This window comes from Zingiber officinale, chromosome 4A (assembly GCF_018446385.1).
Source record: "Zingiber officinale cultivar Zhangliang chromosome 4A, Zo_v1.1, whole genome shotgun sequence".
Classification (NCBI taxonomy): Eukaryota; Viridiplantae; Streptophyta; class Magnoliopsida; order Zingiberales; family Zingiberaceae; genus Zingiber; species Zingiber officinale.
The window spans coordinates 123,347,246-123,358,582 of NC_055992.1; the positions used below are offsets into that span (position 1 = coordinate 123,347,246).

Below are 11,337 nucleotides of genomic sequence, written 5' to 3' on the forward strand. Positions count from 1 at the left end.
TGCTAGAGCTTATTCAACTTAGCATCCTTGTTTCTCCATTTCCCTTCTCCCTTATTCTGATCTCTCTAATGCTTCCATTCACATTTCAGCTATTCGGCCGTCCACAGTGGCTCACTGTCAAGTCACGTTCACAGTGCTACGTCGACAAGGTATTGCCTCTCCCCGAGTGTTTGAACTCATTCTTTGTAAACTTTTGACTCAAAGTTGATGCTTATTATAAGTAGATAAGAGAAGAATTGGAGAGCAGATCATGTACTATTAGAACAAGGTGTGCTATGGAATCAGTTTTTCGTACTGATGCAGGTAAACAATGTCAGAGCAAGATGGTCTGAATTAAACCATTAAACATTGGCATCTTAGCTACATTATGTATCACATTTAATCCTCCACGTCTGCACATTTCTTGCAAAGCTGCAATTGCATTCTCCTTTGCCTTAGGGGTGCCCCTTTTCATTAACCCTACCAGATTTGTGATTGCAGTATCCTCACTTGCAATTGTCTGCGCTAGAATGTGATGCCTCATAAGCAATGTCAGAGCTCCAGCAACCTCCTCAGCAACAATTTCATCTCTCAAAGTTCCCGCCAGGGCTGAAACTACTCCCATATTCAACATTTGGGACCAGCTCTCAGGATGGGTCGAAAGATTAAACAAGGCCATCACTGCATCTTTCTTTCCCCTTGGGCTTCCCTGCATCAGCAAATTAGCTAGTGCTGCAACAACACCATGCTCATCCACAATCATCTTCTTGAAGTCATGGACAGCAGAGAGGCTGAACAATGTAGCAACTGCATTCTCCCTTGCCTCAGTAGTTAACCCATATCTCAGAACATATACTATTAATTCCAAACAACCATTCTCCTCCATAATCTTTCTCTTGTTTTCATCATGAATAGATATGTTCAATATTGCAGTCAGGGCATTCTCTTGAGCAACTGGATTTGTAGATCGGAAAAGCCGGTAGAGAGCTGGGATTGCTCCACCCTCTGCAATGAAAGACCCATTCTCCTTCCCGGTTTTTGCCATTAATCGGAGTTCACGGGCTGCGACAGCCTTCACTTCCTACGAACCAGCTGATAATTGTTCTACTAGCATTAACGCTGTGATTCGGTTAGCTTTGATTGCTGTGATTTGGTTAGCTGCTAACGATGTTTGGAGTCTGAACAAGGCCTCGATGTTTGAAGTCTTGATTGAGTTGCTTCTTTTTTGGAAGACAAATGGTTTATTGCCATTCTTCATTGTTTTAGTAGGTCTTGTGGATGCAGGTTGATAGAGTATAAATATGAACTATTGTGACATCTTTGACTTGAGGAATCATATAATAGTTTTTGGTAGGATGCTGTGTGGTATTGTTCTCTGCCACAAGTTATGCGCTAAAAAAGCATGGTTAATTTGTTGTTAACTGTGGATATTGTAGATTTTTGAAGTACATGATGATTTGTTGTTGACTTGCATACAAAAGAAGAGAAATTTATTTACTATGTGTAGTTCTTGTTTGTGTGAACTCTTAATCATTTTCTATTTATTTCAAGTTCTTCATAACATTACTGTTGCAGAATACTTTCACTGGAATATGCTACGTGATTCAATAACTCCTATTTTTCCACTGGACTGTTAATCTCTTTTTGATTTTGTGGATAACTTTGTTGCAAACTATGCTCTGAAGAGAGTTTATTATGTCAACTATGCATTGGGGATATCTGGACACAGGAAACCTTGTTGGCATCTATTATGAACAAAGTCAACTTGACATGGCAATTCTGCATTACAAGCAAGCTATCAACTATGATTCTACCTTTATTGAAGCTTACAATAATCTGGTAAGTTGATAATGGTCTAATATGTCAAAATGTGGTATCCTTCTTGATGGTGAGCCAGGTTAGTTAATGATCGACTTTCTTGCACATTAAAAGGGGAATGCTCTCAAAGACGCTGGACATTATAGGGTGACTTTTTAATTTGGATATTTTTATTCTCTTAAGTTTTTTTCCCTTGTTGAATAACTTCATTTTAATAATTTTTCCCAAGTCATGCTTTGCTTTACAACCTAACCATCCACAAGCATTGTCAATCCTTGGCAACATATACATGGATTGGTAAGCTTTAGAAATGTTTGATGACAACTGTGCGGATAATTTATTTTTGTTCCTTAATGAAACTTCTCTTCATGCAGCAACATGATGAGTGTTGTTGCATCATTCTATAAGGCAACTTTAGCAGTTACAACAGGGATATCTGCGCCCTTCAACAACTTGGCTATTGCAACAGGTAGAGTACTATATCTGCCTTTTTCATTGCTAGTTTGAGAGTTACTACATATTGCCTCATTTAATGGAAGAAAGTCATATAATTTGTCTATCATCTTCTTTGCTGTCTTTGCCCCTAGTTGGAAATTGATAGTTCTCTTGTATTACACCAGGGAAATTATGCAGAAGCGATAGCCTGTTACAATGAAGTTCTTCGCAGACTGCTGCTGATGGTCTTGTCAATAGAGGGAACACATTTAAGGAGATTGGTAGAGTTACTGAAGCAATTCAGGATTATATACGTGCTGTGAATATCAGACCAACTGTGCCAGAAGCCCATGCAAATTTGGCTTCAGCTTACAAAGATAGGTAATTTCTTCTTTGAATTTGTGTCGGTGTTGGACTATATCAGTATCTTACATCTATGATTCTTCTTTCTATTTATTTGTGGTTGAGATAATTGATGAACGTTTCTCTTTTTAAGCATTCCAATTACTCATCTTGTTACCTGGTGCTCTTACTGCTTTTTCAACTATGATTTTTGGTCTTGATTTACTAATATATTATTTATGTGTTTTTACAGTTTACAAATATAAAGTACTCCAGAGTTGAAATTGATGAAGTGCGGTTTGAGTGGGCTGAATGCATGCTATATTACATTTGAAGTGCGGTTCTACCTTGATGTGTTGTTAAAAGAATGTTCTACCTTGATTCTGATATCTATTAGCTTTTGATGTAAAAAGAATGTTTGTGTATTTTATGGATATTGTTGTAAGAAGATTATTTATGTAATTTGTGAATATTTGTGTATTTTATGGATACTGTTGAATGAAGAATATTTGTGTAATTTGTGTATTTTTTTTTGTTACTGTCGGTTTCGGAAATCAAATTTGTGCTGTTAAAAAATAATGATATTACATCGATTTTCCACTGCTGCAAAACCGGTGTTATTAACTAATATTACATCGGTCGTATACCGCTGCCAAAACTGGTGTTATTAACATATAATATTACATCGGTTTTACACCATTGATGAAACGGTGTCGTTAAGTGATACTACACCGGTTAATAACCGATTCAAACACCGGTGTCGTTAAGTGATACTACACCGATTTTAACCCGATGTCTAAAATGACAGACCTTTTACATCGGCTTCGTAGACATCGGTCGAAAATGTAATAGACACCGGTGGAAAACCGATGTCTATGAGGGTTTTTGTTGTAGTGGAAATTCGTCATAAGTGGATGTCTATATATATGAAAGATAAATTTTGGGCAAGGATGTCGACAAGTCAAAGAAGTGAAAGTATGAATGCATTTTTTTATGATTATGTTCATTCGAAAACAACTTTGAAGCAGTTTATTGAACAATATAGCAATACTTTGAAAAGCAAGATTGAAAAGGAAGATAATTCTGATTTTGCATCTTTCAATTCAATCATTCCAGTTATTAGTGTCAATCCAATTGAAAAACAGTTTCAAAGTGTTTACACTAACAAAATATTCAAGTTGTTTCAAGATGAACTGTGAGCTTTGATGTTTTGTAACACTTCATTTGTGAAGCAAGAAGGGGCAACACTCTTTTTTGAGGCGACGGAAACTATATATGGGAAAGAGGGAGTAACTCAGAAAAATATTTCTTTTTGGGTACAATATAATGAGTTACAATGTTAGATAAAGTGTTTGTGCCGTCTCTTTGAGTTTCGTGGAATTATGTGTAGACATTTAATATATGTTTTGGTGAAAAGAAATGTCACTATAGTTCCAGAAAATTATATATTGAAACGATAGCGCAAAGACATTAAACATGGATATCAAGGAATCACCAATATTTATGATGATTCTTGTCATCATGCAGAGGAACGATAAAGATATAATAATCTTCAACCATTGTTACAAGAAGTGGGGCAACTTGGGTTAAAAAATGATGAAAGGTGCTTTATTTTAACAGGGATATTGAAATAAGCCAAAAAAAGATTATGGATATAAATATTGGTGATTCATTGGATGATAATCAAGACATCAATAAAATACATAAGAATCAAGAAATGAGAGCAAACAGTTTCACATTCCTCTAAAAGTAAGGTCTCGTGGGCGTCCACCACCGAAACAAAAACAATCCAAAATTGAGCATATTGTGAAAAAGGCGAAGACAAAGTCTCAGAAAAAGGTTTGGTTGTATATTTGATGAAATTTGCTTTTGGTGTTATGTTTTGGTGATAATTGATTTTATTTTTTTATTTGTTAATATCGAACATAAGTACATCTATCTACAAGGTTCTATAGTTGATAAAAAGTAAGATGAATTATTAAATTTGAATTCTCTAAGTATAATCGATGATCAGTCCAGTCAAAATGTAAGTTAGATGCATAAAAGTTTTTGAATTTAGAATTTATCATTTTACATTTCATTTGAATATGCATTTAGAGTTGATAATTTTGACAAGAAATGGGTGCTGTTGAGATTATTTAAGAGTCCAGTCAAAATTAGAAAGCATGTTTTTACATTTCATTGGTAATTATACATTTCATTTATTTAAGAGTCCAGTCCAAATTGGAAAGAAAGGTTTTGGATTTTGCTTCTGTTGATATAATTACAATTGATCATACTTGTTGTTCTTTTTGGTAATGTACATGTATCATTTTGGAAATAATATGATGTTAAAACTATGAAATCCACGAGTACTATTTTTCTAGCTACCTTTTATCAGAATGATTTATGCACATTAAAAGTCTTGCATTTTCTTAGTTATGGATTCCTATATAGACCTAAATAAAGTCCTCTTTTCATAATCCTCAACTATATTAATTCAAGTTGTGCAAGTCTCTAAGATTTTGATTGGTTTATATGCAAACTTGTTTTAAGTTGAATTTATCAAATATTTCTTTTATACTGTCTGACTTTCCTGACCCTTTCTGATTCCTTCATCACTGGAACAATTTCATAGGTTATAGGGTATCTGGCAGAACACCTCAGAGACAAGGAAGATTGTAATGTTGGCCTTCACAGGGGTTCTAAGGTTTATGTTGACACTTGTACTAGGTTCTTTTTGACTTGAAGATTGTAATGCAATTAGGTTTTTATGTAATACACTTCAGTAAAAGACATTATGTTATTAATTTGTTATTTTTGGGCTCTTTATGCAAAAGGCAATTAGTGTAATTGGCATTTGATTTTTTTTATGGATTAATTTGTATTTTTGAGATCAATATGATTTATTTGAGTATCATATATAAACTAGAAAGATAAAAGGTAAAAAAAATGTGCAACGTAATTTATGTATGTTCTACCTCATTTATTGTATGTTTTACTTTTGTGGTATATTGTTCTAATATTGATAAGCATTTCCATGGCAGACTTACACAGGAAATATTCTAATTACTACAAATCCATTTCAAAGGTTAAGCCATCTATATGATTCTTGTTGGGGCAATTTCCCTAGGTCAAGTTTGACCAGTTTGACGAAACTTGAGTTGAGTCAAGTTTGAGTCGGGATTTGAGTTTTGATGTTTGACAATATAAGGAGATTGCTGGAGCAATCGTCTGGTTATGGAGATGGTCAAAGGGTTGACCAGGTTGATTATGGAGATGGTCAAAGGGTTGACCAGGTTGATGAGAATACAAGTCAAGTAGGTCAAGGTTGACAAGAGAAAGTCTTGGTGAGGAGCCAGGCAATGGGAAAGTCCTAGTGAGGAGTTAGGCAAGGGAAAGTCCTAGTGAGGAGCTAGGCAGGAGAAAGTCCTGGTGAGGAGCCAGGCAACGGGAAAGTCCTAGTGAGGAGCTTGGCAAGGAAAATCCTGGTGAGGAGCTAGGCAGTTGGAAAGTCCAAGTGTTATCTTGGCAAAGGTTGTAAGTCCAAGCATGTGGTCATGGCAAGGTAAGTCCTAGTGTGACTTGGCAAGGAGAACTCGATAACTAGGATCAGGCCGAAGGAAGCTCTTGAAGGCAAGGCGTGAAGAATGGAGAGATATCCGAGGGACGCAAGGCTGATGGAGGAGGCTAGAAGGCTAGTTCGAGGTTGGTTGAGTGTGGTAGTATAATCCGACAACTAGGATGAGGCCGAAGGAAGCTCCTGAAGGCAAGGCGTGAAGGATGGGAGATATTCGAGGGACGCAAGCCTGATGGAGGAGGCTAGAAGGCTAGTTCGAGGTTAGTCGGGTGTGGTCAAATGCTAGGCATGGAGACCCAGCAGGTCACGGTTGACCAGGAGTTGGGTTAGAGATTTTGGACTTGAGTTTGAGTCAAGTCCAAGCTGGTCAATCGATCGGGCGATCGATTGAACCAGGATCCAATTGATCAACTGATCGATTGAGGGTGTGCTACAATTGTGGGAAGGCCCAATTGATCGGTCGATCGATTGGGATGTGAAATCGTGAGCACAGAGGCTTTCCCAATCGATCGGGCGATTGATTGGGAGCTGCCGATCGACCGGTCGATCGATTGGGCAGCAGAAGTTCTCGCGCTATCGCGAGAGCACAGAAAGGTTCTAAATCGATCGACCGATCGATTCAGGTAGTACCAATCAATCGGTCGATCGATTGGGAAGTGACCGTTGCGCAGGATGCAGGTGATGGACGACTGCGATGGAGCGGTGCTGACATGACAATCGATTGGGGATGAATTAGATCGATTGGGAGCACTGTTTAAAGCCTGAGCGAAACGTTTTTCTCCGTAGATCTTTGCGATTTCTTCCTGCGATCTTCAGCGACTTTCACACGAGTTCCTTCCGATCTTCACCGCCAGTTCTTGAAGGCTCTTGGGAGTGTTCTCTCAAGGTTCAAGAGGCAACAACAAGCAACAAGTAAGCAAGAAGAGAGTGTTTGTACTTGTATTTGTATTTCTTCTTCTTGTGTGAGTTGTTTGTGTGTGTGAGAATTTATACAAGGCTTCTCCGCCTTCGGTTGCGACCGAGAAGGAGGGTTTTCATAGTGGAGGAGCGTGTCGTGTGCGGATCCTTGGATTAGTCACCTCTTCTTGAGGTGGATACCAAGTAAATCTACTTGTTAGCGGTGTATGAGTCTTGTATTTTATTTTCGCTGCACATCTTCATCAAGACGAAGCAAATCAACGCAAGCACGAAGAAACGCTATTCACCCCACCCCTCTAGCGGGCACATTGGTCCCAACAATTCTCACATGATGACCCAATATAAAGGACATCCATTAGGCAAGATAAGTCCTCATGTGTTTGTAGTAGCAGATGTGGCATACAGGGAGACAGATAACTAACAAGTATTAGCAAAGAGTAAATTTTATGTGGTTTCCTTTAAGCTTCCAATGAAATGCTAAGCATTGATAAGCGGTGCTTCAATAGACAACCAATCCAGCATAGTAGAAGCTTAAGACAAGAGTAATGTGCCACTACGTTATCAACCATGGTGTAGTAAAAAACTGAGCTCATTTGAAGCCTCTAAATAAAATGCACTTAAATGCAAGTATTAAACACAATAGGAACAAATTATCTACTTCAACTAGTAGTCAAGTAAACACAATCCAAGTAAACACAAACCAGAATTAAAAATGTTAATAGAAGTTTTGCTCCTTATAGCAAATTACATCAACCATCTCATAATCATCACCATCCAAGAGTAATGTGCCACTACATTATCAACCATGGTATAGTAAAAAACTGAGCTAATTCAAAGCCTCCAAATAAAATGCAACCATGCTTGAAATGCAAGTATTAAACACAATAGGAACAAATTGTCTACTTCAACTAGTAGTCAAGTAAACACAATATAGAATTTAAAAAGTTAATAGAAGTTTTGCTCCTTATAGCAAATTACATCAACCATCTCATAATGATCACAATCGAAGTAAACACAACTACAGCGATAGCAACTCTAAACTTCCTATTCAATGAACATATTGCATCACTTAATTTCATAGTAACAGAGTTGTTCACATTCTCCCAGAGACCATTGCAATCAACTGCACTTTCGATGTACATATTAGATTTCTTCAATTCACTAATCTTCATCTGTAATTTGTTGTTATCCCTCTTCAGATCATTAATAATTGTCTTAGTTCTCTTTGACAATTCTGGATCATGCCATAAAAAGAAGTCACATCCCTTTCCTGAATATTGAATAATCTTAATTAGAACCTAATATTTAAAAAATATATAAATACAATTAGTTTTGAAATAATTTTATATAAAGAAAACTCACTCTAAATTTTGGACATGAAAAAAAATCGTCTCTCTGGATTGGCTTCCTTCCATTATGTCCAAAGATTAGCTCTTAACCTACAATAACATAATATATGAGAAGTTTCACCTTGTGCATCACTCATGCGCCTTCGAGTGAAAGATGTTGATGATGAAGAGTCAGTAGACATAAATATTTGTTCCTTTGTCGTGCAATTTTTTTCATATCAGTTAATGTAAATTATATGAAAAAAGTAAACATTTTAAGGTTAATTTAAACTAAGGTTACGTTTAGTTGGGTGTAATGTAATCTAACTTGTAATGTAATTAAATTTGTAATATAATGTAATCTTGATTACATTACTACGTTTAGTAATATAATGTTTACAATCTTTGATTACAAGAGTTATTACATTTTTTTGTTTGGTGTCCATTATTTAGGAATGTAATTTGTATTATTATAAAATGACAAAAATATCTCGCGACCTCTACTAGCGGCCGTCGCACCTCAGCAGGAGACACCGGCCGCCACCGGCAACTAGTGGTCGTCGCCGACAACTAGCGGCAGCCGTCGGTCGCCACCGACAATTGTCGACGCCGGCGACCGTTGTTGGCAATAGGCGTCCCGTCGATAGCCTAAGTCCGCCGACGGCCAATAACGACCGGCGGTGGGCGACCGGTAGGCGAGCAATGGGCGGCTGCTACAGTGGCGGTGGTGGCTCGCGGTGACCTACGACGACGGCGACCGACGGCGGACTAGGGATATATTTGACATTTTAATTTTAGTTAAACGGTGACCTCGTAATGTAATCAGATTACATAGTATTTATTTTATAATCCAGATTACAAAACTTCACTATCTTTTGTAATCCAGATTACATTACATTACAAGTTTAAAATTCAACCAAACAAAATAATCAGTCTTGTAATGTAATTTTGATTACATTATAAGGCAGATTACACCCTACCAAACGTAGCCTTAGCAGAACTGATGCGATGCACATAATTGAAGGAACCCTCACCGAAGTATGGAAATAGAAGTGCCACAACCACTGTCGAAAGAACAAGAACAGTACTGATGAAGACTATAATAAAATGATAATAAGGCCAATTTATAGTTTCAAAAATGATCGGCATGTTGGTGCAATATCCCTTAGGTCAAGGTTGACCTGGTTGACCAAGCTTGAGTCTTGGTTTGAGTTTCGATGTTTAACAATATATTGGGTTTAGATGATATGGACAATGCAGGTGCAGTTGTTCATTTGAGGAGATTGTTGATACAATTCCCGTTTGGTCAAGGTTGACCAGTTGAGATAGGAAGAAGGAAAGTCCTGGTGAGTGAAGCCAGGCAGAAGTAAAGTCCTGGTGAGTGAAGCCAGGCAGAAGGAAAGTCCTAGTGAGTGAATCTAGGCAAATGGAAATCCTAGTGAGTGAAGCTAGGTGAAAGTCCTGGTGAGTGAAGCCAGGCAAGGGAAATCCAGATGGGTCAAGGTTGACCAGACATCTGGTGGAAGTCTAAGTAGGTCAAAGGGATTGACTGGATACTTGGCACAGGGAAATTTAGATGGGTCAAGGTTGACCAGACATCTAGTGGAAGTCCAAGTAGATCAAAGGGATTGACCGGATACTTGGTGAGAGAGTCCTAGCAGGTCAAGGGAGACCAGATGCTAGGCATGATGTACCAACAGGTCAAGGTTGACCGGATGTTGGTTTGAAGGGCTTGGGACTTGGTTTTGGGCAAAAACCAACAGCTGGATCGATCAGACGATCGATTGGCTGGAGCCCAATCGATCGGCCGATCAATTGGGGAGTCCTCGCGAGAAGCCTTCGTCCCAATCGATTAGTGGATCGATTGGGAGGCAGTCGCGAGCGCACAGAAGCCTGCTGGATCGATCGGCTGATCGATCCAGAGGTCCCAATCGATCAGTGGATCGATTGGGAAGCTGTGATTTGTCGCGATAAGCCCTGGATCGATGGGCCAATCGATCCAGGCAAATTCCCAGAGCATAGAGGCACTCTGGATCGATCGGTTGATCGATCCAAAGCCTCCCCGATCGATTGGGAGCAATCCAATCGATCGGGATTCGACCGTTGGCGCAGATAAAGGCCGTTGGCGTGCGTCTTCTTCGGCAGACTTAGCACTGTTCACTCCAAATCCTCGACAGGAACTCCACAGCTCTCTCTAAGCTCCAGATCGCCAGTTCTTGAAGGTTCTTGGAGGCTCTTCCAAGTCAAGAGGCGGATCAAAAGCAAGAAGAAGAAAGCTAGGGTTAGGGTTTCTTGTATTCATTGTAAGCTTTGCTTATACTTTTGTTCTCTTTCCTTTCTTTCTGTATTGAGAGTCTTGTAGGGCTTCTCCACCTTCGGTAGTTACCGAAAAGAAGTGTTTATTAGTGGAGGTGTGTGTGTGTGCGTGGATCCTTGGACTAGTCACCTCTTGTGAGGTGGATACCAAGTAAAATCCATTTGTTAGCTTGTTGTAGTTGTTTCTTGTATTTCCGCTGCACATCATCAAAGAAACAAGCAACGAAGAACACGAAGCGCGCGACGAGCTATTCCCCCCCCCCCCCCCCCCCCCTCTAGCTACATTTCGGTCTCAACACAGCAGACCTAATTGAATATTAAAGATATTGATGACAGAGCGATCAAGTAAAATATGTTGCAAGATATTGTCTTTTAGTGAAATATCAACAAATCTGACAATATCAGCATATCATTTCTCTAATAACATATGCTCTGTGATCGCAGAGCTGCGATCACTGATGATAAGCTAGTCACATGAACAACAAAATCTATAAGCTAGTCACTAAATCTGACCATAGTCACATGAACAACAAAATAAGAAATGATATGGGTACTTTGATACAAAGCACAAAGAAGATAAATGTTAAGCTACACATCTTAATATGCTGCAAGAATTACAAATAAATAAATAATAACATAAAT

The 11,337-nt window shown here is 38.5% G+C and overlaps 1 long non-coding RNA gene and 1 pseudogene across 1 annotated transcript; one reads left to right on the top strand and one right to left on the bottom strand.

Annotated features, from left to right (window-relative positions):
* Positions 1 to 313: 313 nt before the first annotated feature.
* LOC121972734 lies at positions 314 to 1,237 on the bottom strand (annotated as a pseudogene).
* A 207-nt stretch (positions 1,238 to 1,444) lies between these two features.
* Positions 1,445 to 1,967, top strand: LOC121973621. The gene is made up of 3 exons (XR_006109685.1): positions 1,445 to 1,578; positions 1,709 to 1,818; positions 1,912 to 1,967. It is a non-coding gene; the product is annotated as an uncharacterized LOC121973621 (long non-coding RNA).
* Positions 1,968 to 11,337: the final 9,370 nt, after the last annotated feature.